Here is a 14,342-nt window from a genome sequence, read left to right as displayed (position 1 = left end):
CCAGGTAAATATGCTTCCATTTTGATCCTGGTCTTGCTTTTCTCTCATTTATTCAATATTTACTAAGTATCTGCCATGTTTCAGGCCCAGGCGCAGTGGATAAAAAAGTGAATGAAACAGATTCTCCTCATGGAGCTTAAGGAGAGACACAGCCAGGCAAACAGACCACTTTAAATGCATGCCATAAATGTTCTAGAGGCACAGAGTGGGGACTCCAGTCAGTCTGGGGTTTCAGGAAAGACTTCTTGCCGAAACGTGAAGAACGGTTAGGAGTTGGCCAGATAGAAAATGTGGAAGTATTTCAGGCAGAGAGAATCCCAATGCAAAGGCTTGGAGGTGAGAGAGAATGTGGTGCTTTTGAGTAATTGAAAATAATTCAATAAAGTTGAAGATTAGATAAAAAGAAAAGTGTTTACAGATAGGACTGGGAAAATAGAGGATAAATTAGAAAAGGTATTGTAAACCATGGGGTAGAGACTGGAATTTATCTTAAAGTAACGTGGAGTCATAGAAGGGCTGTAAGTAAAACAGCATGGTGGATTTGTGTTTTACAAGCATCACACATAATGTGCAAAATGAAGTGGAAGAAAGCAAGACTGAAGACTGGCAGGCTAAGTTGGTGGCCAATACAATAACTTAGAGAAAAGACAATAGTGACTTGAATAATGGTCATGACAGTGGGTCTGGAGAAAACAAATGGATTAGGTGTTTAGTAGGTAGCCTCAGTTGGACTTGGTGAGCTATGAGAAGGGGTGGGTATGGTAAGAAACGAGTCAAGAATGACACCCTCATGTCCTGGCTACTGGGATGCTGCCATTCACTAGAGAGAATATAAGGAAAAACAAGTTTGGGAAGAGAGATAATGGTTCAGTTGTAGACACAGTGAATTTGAAATGTCCACAGAACATCTAGAAAAATTCAGAGGAGGTCTGGATTTAGGTCTGAAATCCCACAATACCTTTGGGAGTAATCAGCACATAGCTGGTAATTGAAACCAGGGAAGTGGAAAACCAGGGAGAGTGTAAAAAGGAAGAAATTTTCTGAAACAGAATTCAATGAAACACTGATACTTGAGAGATGAACTGAGGAAGAGGAATCCCCAAAAGGGACTAAAAAGGAATGTCACATAAGGCAGAAGAATCAGGAGAATTAGAAGTCATGAAAGTCAAGAGGGAAAAAAAAGTATTTCAAGAAGGTCACTAAAATCATAGGAAAAAAACATCTCAAGAAGACAAATGATATCAAATGATGCAGAAAAATCAAGCAAGAGACTCAATTTTCATTGGTTTTAACAATAAGGAGTGTAAGTCAATCTAAATGCACAAACACACACACAGACACATGCATATACACACACTCACATCGACTTTCAATTCTCAACTAACAGATTAGTGTTCCTCTGAGATCCACCAAGGTCTGCTCTGTCTTGTTTTCCTTCTCTTACCACCCCCATCCTTTGTAGTTGCACTACAACTCATCCTCAGCTCTCAGCAAACCAAGCTAAAGGAGGAAAGAGAACAGGCATTGAGGTACAACCTTGGGTTCCATGACCAAGGCCCAACCCACGTCAATGGTCCTGATTCCAACTGTTGTAGCAAAACTTCCCCATGGAAGCAACTTATTACCATTTTAACTGTAGATTGTAGAAATAAAATACAATTTGACCAACTTAAATTTTGGAGTTTAATTCTCATCTCCTAACAATGCCATTGACCTTTAGAAAATTTAAGAAGGGAGACCATGCACTATCCATTTCAATATTTCAGAAGTTTTACTACTAGCTTTTGCTTGTAGACAACACCATCTACAGAGAACACAAAAGTATGCATAGCTTAATTTCTTTGCTAAATTTAAGTAACCAGAAACCATTTATTAAGAAAGAAATGCAGTTGGAAAATTTTGCTGCAAAGAAAATGACTGACCTATTTTCAAGGTCCAACTATAACTCAGAAATTCAAATCTATAAAATACCTAATTGGTCAAGGGGTTCTATGTACAAAAATTTTACATTTTTATTTTTTCTTTACTCCTTTAAAACATATGGTTTAAAGAAATAGGATTTATTTAGATAGCAGAAGAATGTCAGATTATATGACTCATATCCTACCTAAATTTTCCTGTTGGAAAATTTCCTCTAACAGATGAGTAATCTAATTTTATGCTGGATCAGCCCCACAATCTGATACAGTTATGGGTTTGAAATAGAAGTGATTTGCTAGTTGTATGATTCAAATGCTCTTCTAGTATAATGCAGTCATCCCATTACTTTAACAAAAAATTGAAACTATGTAGAAAATTTCTAATGGTCTTCATCAGTAATGAAGTATGCCAGTAATGTAAACTAGATTTTCATCCTGAAGAGAACTAGAAGTTCCCAAGTTCCAAAAATGCAAAGAAGGCAAATATGTAAATGATGGTCTTGACACTGATTGCAAGCAAAATTCTAAAATAGATTCTCAAACAGATGGTCTGTGGGCATTTAGAAACATAAGAGGTGACCATCAGGAGCCCGCATGGTCTCAGTACAAACAAATTTTGCCAGGTAATCCAATAGGGTTATTAGACTATAATGGACTTGTAAAGTTGATGTAATAAATACAAGATTACCTAAAAACGTGAAAAAATAATTGAATTATTCAGCCATAATAAAGTATGCAGATATTTACTAAGACATAATTTACTATGACTTTGCATAATTAGTCATTCAACAAATATTTATTGAGCACTTACTTAGTGTCTTGCACTGTGATGAGTGCTTACACATAACCTCTTAATATGGTTCTACTGATGAGGTAGAAACTGTTATTATGGAGGTAGTAGAGTATAAGGCTTTTAAGCACACAGACTTGGAGCCACACATAATCCATTCAAATTCTGACTCTGTCACTTAAATGGCTCTGTGACCTTGAGAAAGTCACTTGATCTCTGCTTCAATTTGCTCATTTGTAAAATGGGGATAACAGTAACCACTTTGTAAAGATGTGAAGATTAAATGAGCTAATGTATGTAAACATCTTAGAAAAGTATCTGGCACATAATAAAGGCTGTAAGAGTGTCAGCTATAACAACTCCAGTTTAGAGAGGTAGGATGATGTGTCCAAAACACTGCTGTTTCCCAAGCCAGGATCTAAACCCAAGGCTGCCTGATGCCCTGAACCACTATAAAAATTACATTTTAGGGTGACTGGGTGATAGACAGTGGGGAGGGTATGTGCTATGGTGAGCATTGTGAAGTGTGCAAGACTGTTGAATCACAGATCTGTACCTCTGAAACAAATAATGCAATATATGTTAAGAAAAAAAAAAGAAGAAGATAGCAGGAGGGGAAGAATGAAGGGGAGGAAATCAGAGGGGGAGACGAACCATGAGAGACGATGGACTCTGAGAAACAAACTGAGGGTTCTAGAGGGGAGGGGGGTGGGAGGATGGGTTAGCCTGGTGATGGGTATTAAAGAGGGCACGTTCTGCATGGAGCACTGGGTGTTATGCACAAACAATGAATCATGGAACACTACATCAAAAACTAATGATGTAATGTATGGTGATTAACATAACAATAAAAAATAAAAAAAATAAAATTACAGTTTAGAAAACGTGTGACTTTCTTAGATGATTTCAAAGAACTCTTGACACCTACTTCTTTATACCTTTGTTTTAACAATGTATACCTAATGTGTCTGAAGCTAGTTCTGGGTTCCTGTGCTAAAACTCTCCTAGAGGCCAGGAAAGCTACTTAGGAAATTGGGCTTGCAAATTTGAAGGCTAGAGCCCTCACCTTATAAAAGGCAGATCGTTATACCTCCAGAGAGCGATATGTGTTGACCTTATTTAATAACGAATAAATATTGTAATAGAGAAAACTTATTAAGAACAGTAGCTAATGTTTATTATAGCTAACTATGGGCAGAGGCCTGTTCTAAGTGCTTTTCACACATTACTTAACCCTCATGAACACTTTATGAGGGTGTGATTATTAGCCTCATTTTTTTTTTTTTTTTTTAGAGAGGTTTATAATTTGCCCAAGGTCACCCAGCTAATAAGTTACAGAGCTGGAATTTAAACCAGGAAGTTGGCTCTGGAGCCTAGGCTTTTTAAATTCCCTCTCATAAAACTATGTCCCGCTGTGTATGGTATGCGCTACAGAACCTCAAGTAATTTATTTGTTTCCAGCAACCCCTCTCACAGCCTATTTGGTCATTTGGAATACCAAAGTCCACTTAATAATTCATTCCCCACATTTCCAAGTTTCTTTGAATGCCTACTCATCAGAGAGGCCCTTCCTGATTATATTATCTGCACAGTAAACTTCTGGCCACTCTCTCTCACCCAAACCTGGTTTTACTGTTCTTTGTATTATTTGTTATTACCAGGCATTATTCATTTGCTTGTTTTTTGATTATTTTACTGTCTACCTGTCTCTATAACATAAGCTGCAAGGGACTTTGTCTACTTTGTTTACTACATTATTCCAGTGCTTGGAATAGAGCCTGGCATATAGCATGCTCACAAAAAATATTTATATAAATGAATTCTTTCAGATTCTTATTTGCTACACAATCTAATTTTATTAGTAATATCAGAAATGAAAATTAAAGAAAAATGCCACCATCAGACATAATACATAATCCCTGTTAATGTCAGCTTTCCTTTCCAGTCCCTGCTTATAAACAGATACTGGTATTTCTTTTTATAGATATGTTCTCATAACAGAGATTCCAATATACATTCACCTTTTCAGATAACATTATTGGATCCAATAAAAAATCCATTGCTGAATGGATTTTTGCTTGTCATTGACTTTCAAAAAACTACATATTCAGGCTCAGATTTTGTTTTAAGTAAGAGCAAAGTCGGTCAAGGCTTTCCTATCTGCACATTGGAAGTCATTTTCCCATACATTTTATATTGCCAGAGATCAAAATTACAGTTCTAGTCCAGTAGTACTTAACTATAGCAAGATTCTTGAGATAGAAACCATGCTTTCCTTTCAGTTAACCTCTTCTCTTAAAGATCATCAAAAAATTTCCTGGTCACTAAAGAAAGCACACTTTAGTGACAAAGAATTAGCATTTATGTGCCACAAATTCCTTCATAAATTATTTTAGCAACATTTTCATAAACTCAGGGGTTGCAAAAAATGTTAAATATAGATTTTCTTTGCACTATCAACAAGATGAGAATAGGTCAATGGAAATATGAAATCCAGAAGTAATGTTTACCTAAGAGTTTGTGCTAGAAATTGCATTAGCTGTCTATTGCTACTTAGCAGCTTAAACAATAAATGTTTATTACTCCTAGTTTGTGAGTCAGGAATCCAGGCACAGCTCAGTTGGGTCTGCTTAAGGCCGCTATCAAGATGTCAGCCAGGGCAGGGGTCTTACCTGAAAGCTCAATTTGGGAAGGATTTTTTCCAAGCTCACTTATGTGATCATTGGCATTATTCAACTCCATTTGGGCTGTGAATTGTGGGCCTCAGTATCTACATGGCTGTTGGTGGGAGGACATCCTTACTTCTTTGCCATGTGGGCCCTCCTAACATAGAAATGTGCTTCATCACAACCAACAAGGTAGTGAAACTGCTAGGACGATGGAAGTTACATTATCTTGTAATCTAATCACAAAAGTATCATCCTCTCAATGTTGAGGGAGTCTACTGGTTTGAGGCAAGTCACTCAAAGGGAGAGGATTATGCAGGCCCTGAATTCCAGGAGGTGGGGAGCCCTAGGGGCCATCTTTGAGGCTGCCTACCACTGAAGTACTATCTCAAAAGAATACTTTATTGCTTATTTTTTAAATATTTTATTTATTTATTTGAGAGAGAGAGAGAGAGAGTACCAGTGGGGTGAGAGGCAGAGGAAGAGGGAGAAGCAAACTCCCCGCTGACCATGAGACCATGACCTGAGCCAAAGTAGGACAAGTTGGATGTTTAACAGAATGAGCCACCCAGGTACCCCTACTTTATTGCTTGTTAAAGAGACATGCCCACATGAAACCACCTTCTCACTTTGGCTGTCCACTATTACCTCTCTTGAGAGTCACCATCATCTGGTATTCTCCCACTTCTGCTGACGCTGCTGCTTCTGAAACAATCTAAGCCTTCCTTCCTGGGCAACTTTAGGAAGAGGTAAACAAAGTGAAAACAAGAAGTAAAGTAGAAATTTTTCCTCTTAGGTCATTAATTTGAATAAAGAGTTGATCAATGATATAGGGACAGCATCCGTGGACTTTAGGGCCACGGATATGTACAGATGACAGAATATGTACAAATGACATATTCTGTAAGAGTCTCTCAATCAAGAACCAACATCACTTTTGCACATAGAAGTTCTCATACTGCTTATTAATAAAAGCTAAATTACAATCTTACTTCTGTCTGTATGCAAGCTTTGGGATTACAGTTGGATCTCATCATGTCTCTTTGCATTAGTGAACCCTACTTCATGGTTGTACGTCTAATTGCATGTCAAGTCTAAGCATAAGAAATTGAGTTTGGGTAATATAATAGCAGCTTTCTTCTCTATGCACGGTTGACCTTTGAACAATGCAGGGGTTAGGGGCGTTGACCCCCCACAGTGTCAAAAACCTGCATGTAACTTTTGACTCCCCCAAAACTTAACTACTAATAGCTTTTTTTTTTTTTTTTAGGACTTTACCCATTTATTTGAGAGAGAGAGCACGAGCAGTGAGGGGAGAAGGAGAAGCAGGCTCCCCGCTGAGCAGGGAGCCTGACACAGGGCTCGATCCCAGGACCCCAAGATCACGACCCAAGCTGAAGGCAGATGCCCAACTGACTGAGCCACCCAGGTGCCACCTTAACTACTAATAGCTTACTGAAGACCAGAAGCCTTACCAATAACATAATCGATTAAACATATTTTGTATGTTATGTGCATGATATGCTGTATTCTTACAACAAAATAAGCTAGAGAAAAGAAAATATTAGGAAAACACATTTCCAGTACTATATTGTATTTATCAGAAAAAAATCACATGAAAGTGGACCCATACAGTTCAAACCCATGTTTTTTTGTTTTTGTTTTTGTTTTTTAACTTTTTTTTTTTTAAGATTTTATTTATTTATTTGAGAGAGAGAGAATGAGAGACAGAGAGCATGAGAGGGAGGAGGGTCAGAGGGAGAAGCAGACTCCCTGCCGAGCAGGGAGCCCGATGTGGGACTCGATCCCGGGACTCCAGGATCATGACCTGAGCTGAAGGCAGTCGCTTAACCAACTGAGCCACCCAGGCGCCCCAAACCCATGTTATTCAAGGGTCAACTGTAGATGTCAATATAATTGAAAGAGGAAAGTTAAGATCCTCACAGAGAAAGAAAATAAACTGACTTGGTGTTAAGGTGAAGATCATATACTTGGCATAGAAATGGATTCCCGTTTATAAGAAGCAGCACAGGGTAGTGGTTATAAATACAGTCTCTTGAGACAGACTGCCTGCAAATGAGTCCTGGTTTTATGATTTACTAACTGTGTGACCCTAGGCAAATCACTTAATTTCTCTGTGTCTTGGGTTTCCCCATCTATAAAACAGAGATAATAATTTGACCTACCTCACAGGTTAGTTATTAGGATTAATATTTATAAGTGCTTAAATCAAGACCTGGCACATAGTATTATATGCATGTTTGTTAAATAAAAGAATCTGTTTTAAGTTTTTACTTCATGTGATAGAGCTACCATACGATCCAGCAATTGCACTACTGGGTATTTACCCCAAAGATACAAATGTAGGGATCCAAAGGGGTACATGCACCCCAATGTTTATAGCAGCAATGTCTACAATAGCCAAACTATGGAAAGAGCCATGATGTCCATCGACAGATGAATGGATAAAGAAAATGTGGTATATATATATACAATGGAATATTATGCAGCCATCAAAAGGAATGAGATCTTGCCATTTGCAATGACGTGGATAGAACTGGAGGGTGTTATGCTGAGCGAAATAAGTCAATCAGAGAAAGACATGTATCATATGACCTCACTGATATGAGAAATTCTTAATCTCAGGAAACAAACTGAGGGTTGCTGGAGTGGGAGGTGGGGTGGGAGGGATGGGGTGGCTGGGTGATAGACATTGGGGAGGGTATGTGCTATGGTGAGCACTGTGAATTGTGTAAGACTGTTGAATCACAGATCTGTACCTCTGAAACAATGCAATACATGTTAAGAAAAAAAAAAGAAGACGAAGATAGCAGGAGGGGACAAATGAAGGGGGGGAAATCGGAGGGGGAGACGAACCACGAGAGACGATGGACTCTGAAAAACAAACTGAGGGTTCTAGAGGGGAGGGGGGTGGGAGGATGGGTTAGCCTGGTGATGGGTATTAAAGAGGGCACATTCTGCATGGAGCACTGGGTGTTATGCACAAACAATAAATCATTGAACACTACATCAAAAACTAATGATGTAATGTATGGTGATTAACATAACAATAAAAATTTTTTTAAAAAAAGTTTTACTTCACATGACTTCCAGTTTCTGGTCTAGCACACCGTCATCTTGGAAATGGTTATTCCTGTCCACATGAAAAGAAAGAAGCTGAACAAACTAAAAATCAATAGCTTTTCTTAGATCTGTCACAGAAGTGAGGTCAGAGAACAAACCACTGCCACAAAATCTGGAGAGGCAGATAGGCAGATATGGAGAACCACAACTCACCAGAACAGAAACTCGCATACAGAAACCTCTACAGGAACCTCTGTGGTCGAACACCTAAGCTGTAATGGACTAATTGCTGGAGTTCAATGCAGACAAGTCTGAGAGTTAAAAATTCCAGTTGGGGGTCACTCATAGGATGACTCCCACTCTTTTGTGAGTTTTACCTACAGAAGCCCTACCAGGCTCTCACAGTGAAGACTGGGGGGAAAAGTCTTCTCATGCTTCTAGCAAGGGGAGGGGAATGGTAGCCATTTTGACATAGGGCCAGAACATTGTTCTTCTTAATAAGGCCTGCCCTCAAGAGAGACTATGTCACCAGAGCCCACCTGACCTGGGGGAAAAGAAGGATCCAACTCCATTCCCCACTAGTTTTCCTGTCTTACCTAAGGAAGGTGGGGTGGGAAACTGAGAACCACTTGTAAAATGTCACAGCCTAGGGGCCCAGGCTCACTAAAAGACTGAGACCAAATCATAGGCCTATAGAATGTTTCCCGTTCCCCACACCTTATCAACACTAAGGGGCTATGTATGCCAGTTCCTTTTATCCAGTACCTGATGTCTGGTTTTCAACAATGATTTACAAGGCATACTACTAGACAAAAAATAGAGTTTGAAGAGACAGAGCAAACATCAGAACCAGTCTCAGATATGGCCAGGATGTTGGAATGATCAAGCCAGGAATTTAAAACAACTATAGTTCATACACTAAGGGCTCTAATGGAAAAAGTAGAAAACACTTAAGAACACACGAGACAATCTAGATGACCTTAGGTTTGGAGATGATGACTTTTTAGATACAATGCCGAGGACACAATCCAAAAAAGAAACATTGACAAGTTGGACTTCATTAGAATTAGAATTAAAACCTTCTGCTATGTGAAAGACACTGTCGATAGAAAGAGAAGACAAGCCACAGACTGAGAGAAAACAGTGCAAAACACATATTTATCATCCAATGTGGGAATTCATAATGCCTGGCTAGATAAGATTTAATAAATATATGCCTCTCTGGGTGAGACTAATTGAAAAGCAAAGAAGGAGTTCCAGAAAACTGGGCCTCCTTTGCAGTTTCTGGGCTGAAAACAGCCGGATCCTTGTTGCAGATCAGGGCACTCATCCAGGGAATAAATTCTTAGGAGAAACATTTATCTTTGGTGGTCACGTACTCCCTGCCTGCATGTGTGACATGAGCATAGCTTGTTCTAATCATAGGATACTCCCTTTGTTACTGTCCTGATTATTAAAGTTTCACACTCCTTGTTTTTTTTATTCCCTTGATGTATTGATAACGCTCACAATAAAAGTGGAGGAAGAGCTTGGCTCGGGGCCTTTTGCCACTAGAACATCTGGTCCCTTCTCCTTTCTCCTACTAAGGTATCTGGAGTAATCTTTTTGTTTGCCGCATCGAGGTTTGCTGGCCAAACCCAACAATCCAAAATATACAAAGAATTCTTTAAAAAAAATTTTTTTTTACAAAGAACTCTTAAAACTCAAGAATATGAAAATGTAAAACTCAATTTAAAAAGGGAAAAAGATGGGGCACCTGGGTGGCTCAGCTGTTAAGTGTCTGCCTTCGGCTCAGGTCATGATCCCAGGGTCCTGGGATCGAGCCCCGCATCGGGCTCCCTGCTCCACGGGGAGCCTGCCTCTTCCTCTCCCACTCCCCCTGCTTGTGTTCCCTCTCTCGCTGTCTCTCTCTCTGTCAAATAAATAAAATCTTTAAAAAAAAAAATGGAAAGGGAAAAAGATCTGGACACCTCACCAAAGATTTTTTTTTTTTAAAGATTTTATTTATTTATTTGAGAGAGAATGAGAGAGCACATGAGAGGGGGGGAGGGTCAGAGGGAGAAGCAGACTCCCTGCCGAGCAGGGAGCCCGATGTGGGACTCGATCCAGGGACTCCAGGATCATGACCTGAGCCGAAGGCAGTCGCTTAACCAACTGAGCCACCCAGGCGCCCACCAAAGATTTATAAATGGCAAATAAGCATATATATTTCCTCAACATAAGTTAATATCATATGCCATTAAGGAATCACAAATTAAAATAACAAGATCCTACCATACACCTATTAGAATGGTCAAAATCCCAAACACTGAAAACAGCAAGTGGTGCAGATGTGGAGCAACAATCATTCATTGTTGGTTGGAATGCAAAATGGTACAGCCATTCTGGAATACAGTCTGACAGATTTCTTATAATGCTGAACATATTCTTACCATATGATCCAGCAATTGTGTACTTTGGTATTTACCCAAATGAGTTGAAAACTGATGTCCACACAAAAATCTGCATGTGAATGTTTACAGCAGCTTTATTCATAATTGTCAAAACTTGGAAGCAACCAAGATGTCCTTCAATATGTGAATGAATAGAGAAATTATGGTATATCCATACAATGAAATATTATTCAGTGATAAAAAGAAATGAGTTATCAAGCCACAAAAAGACATGGAAGAACCTTAAATGCATATTGCTAAGTCAAAGAAGCCAATCTGAAAAGGCAACATACTTTATAATTCCAACTATACAACATTCTGGAAAAGGCAGAACTGAAGAGGCAGTAAAAAGATCATTGGTTGCCATGGGCTAGGGGAGAGGGAGGGATGAACAGGTGGAACACAGGTGATTTTTAGGGCAGTGAAACTATTTTGTATGACACACTACTAGCAAATATATGTCATTATACATTTGTCCAAACCCATAAAACATATACCACCAAGAGTAAACCCTAATGTAAACTATGGACTTTGGGGATAATGATGTGTCCATGTTGGTTCATCAGCTGTAACAAATGTATCATACTGATTGGGGATGTTGATGGTGAGGGAAGCTGCACGTATGTAGTGGGGTTGGGGAAGGAAGGGTATATAGGAACTCCGTATTTTCCATTCAATTTCACTGTACTCTTAAACATGTGTCTATTAACTTTAAAAAAAATCCATGCTGTTAAAAAATAAAATAAAATAATAAAAATCCATGCTGTTGAAATATAGCTCAGGTTTAGATTGTAATTGAAAACTCTCCTTCTGTAAAATCAGAGAAGATCAAGTTGGAAATCACTGTACAGAAGCACAAGCACCAATCACACTGCCTAGCATATATTAGGAGCTCTGTAATTCCTTTTCTGCCTCCACTTCCCTCCAGAAATCAGTAAGCCCTCAGTTAGCAGTGTCCCCTGGGGAAGGGCAGTGGATGACATCTGCAAGCACATTTTGCTAAAACAGACTGGGAATCCCAGAGCTATGGACAAGACCAGGTGTATCTCTTTCTCTAAGAAATTTAGATCAGGGCTTCTCTAACTTTAGTGTGTATAAAAATCATCTGGAGGAGTTTTTTAAACACAGATGGTAGGTCCCATTTTGCAGTTTCTGCTTTAGTAATTCTGGGGTGGAACCTGAGAATTTGCCTAATTTTCTTTGAGTCCAGGATTACCCACATGTTACAACTATCTGAGAGCAGTGTAAATCAAAATTTCCCCTGCCCCTCTTCCCCCCTCATTTTGTTGTATTTATAAGCTGAAGATAATATTTTATTCCTCTAAACATATAGAAAAAGCTTAATAATGAGAGTTCATATATAGATATTTGATCATAGCAAATGATAAAGAAAAGGAAGCTCTTTTAACTAGTCCATAGAAACTAGAGATGAACTTGATAATCTAGATTTTTAAAATTTATCATATGGAAGGGGATGCCTGGGTGGCTCAGTCAGTTAAGCGGCTCCTTCAACTCAGGTCATGATCCCAGGGTCCTGGGATCAAGTCCCACATTGAGCTCCCTGCTCAGCGGGAAGTCTGCTTCTCCCTCTGCCTGCCACTCTCCCTGCTTGTGCTCTCTCTGCAAATAAATAAATAAATAAAAATCTTCAAAAAAAATAAAATTTATAATATGGAAGAAGAATATGGAAGGGTAATACACACTACATGTGACTTATTAGTGTTCAATCATTTTTGTCTTAGTCTGTTTGGGCTGCTATAGCCAAAATACCACAGACTGGACAGCTTATAAACAATAGAAATTTATTTCTCACCATTCTGGAGGCTGGAAGACTGAAATCAGGGTCCTGGCCTGATTGGGTGAGGGGTCTCTCTGAGTCAGAGACTTCTTATGGTATCCTCATGTGGTGGAAGGGGCCAGGGAGCTCTGTGGGATCTTTTTTATAAGAGTACTAATTCCATTCATGAGGACTCCATCCTCCCCTTTCAAAGACCCCTACCTCCTAGCATGATCACTTTTGGGGGTTAGAATTTCAACATATGAATTTGCGGGGTGACACAAACATTCAGACCACGACAGTTGTCAATGCATAAAATCTTTTCACATATTAACTATGTAGTTTCCAGTTTGAGTCTTGAAAAACAACAACAAAACAAATGCCTTTTGTTAAAATATAGTTGAGGGGCACCTGGGTGGCTTAGTTGTTAAGCGTCTGCCTTCGGCTCAGGTCATGATCTCAGGGTCCTGGGATCGAGCCCCGCATCGGGCTCCCTGCTCCTCAGGAAGTCTGCTTCTCCCTCTCCCACTCTCCCAGCTTGTGTTCCCTCTCTCGCTGTGTCTCCCTCTGTCAAATAAATAAATAAAATCTTAAAAAAAAAAATGTAGTTGAAAGCCAAAATGTCTTTAAATAAATAGTTAAATGTTTCAGAACAAGAAAAGGAAAACTCGTTTTTATTTTTACTTTTTCTGATGATAAAAGCTATTATATGCCTCACAGGAGATTTGGGAAATTCATAAAGAAGAAAGTTCAAAAAAGAAAAAAAAAAATTCCCAGAATCCCACCACCCAGAGATAACCACCTTAACATTTTGCATTATTTTCTTCCAGGATAATTTCTGGAAAATCAATTTCTATAGAGACAAATTGTACAGCAGACATATTATATGGTAAACAAAATTGTAAGATTCCATTTGTTCATTTATTCATCCACCTATTAATTTCTTTTACCAGATGTGCTGTAACAGACCATTCACTCATTCATTTACTCACAAGGTACACTAGTTTCAGTAGGTGCTATAAAGGTTAGTAAGACATGGATCTTTATAATCTAGTAGAAATGTATTTAGTCAGGATTCTTCTGGACACACTTAACCAGAGACCAATTCAAATGTACTGGTTCACCAACTGGGAAGTCCAAGAACTGGTGCAAACTATTTCTACATAAGGGCTCCACTTCTCTCCTTTATTTCTCAGTTTACTGGCCTCTGTCTGACTTCATTTTCAAACACATTCTCTCCCTGTGGTAGCAAGATGGCCCCTAACAGTTCCAGACTTGCATTGTCGTTAGAGTTCATAATCTTAGAGAAGGAAAGACCTACTCTTTCCTAGAGTTCACATGTCAAGACTGATGAAGCGACTCTTTTTAGCCCTGCCTGGGTGAACAGGCAATGAGGAGAGAGGGATGGAGTTCCATGATTAGTAGGGCCTGGTCATACCCTGCCTCCTATAAACATTAATACCAGAATAATGTGGGATCAGGAAAGGACATTTCTCCAAAAAATAGAAGGATGCTGGTCAGACAAAGCAACAGAAGCCCAATAAAGAGGGGAAAAAAAGATGTATACTCAAATATTTTGTTGAAAACCAGGTTATATTTAGACAGACAATCCAGGTTAATATTCTGATTCAAACTGATTATTTTTAAAGAGCAGAATGTACAATATTATCTGAA

This window comes from Neomonachus schauinslandi, chromosome 2, assembly GCF_002201575.2.
Source record: "Neomonachus schauinslandi chromosome 2, ASM220157v2, whole genome shotgun sequence".
Taxonomy (NCBI): domain Eukaryota; kingdom Metazoa; phylum Chordata; class Mammalia; order Carnivora; family Phocidae; genus Neomonachus; species Neomonachus schauinslandi.
The sequence above is the reverse complement of the archived record's forward strand: the minus strand, read 5'-3'. Positions refer to the sequence as shown.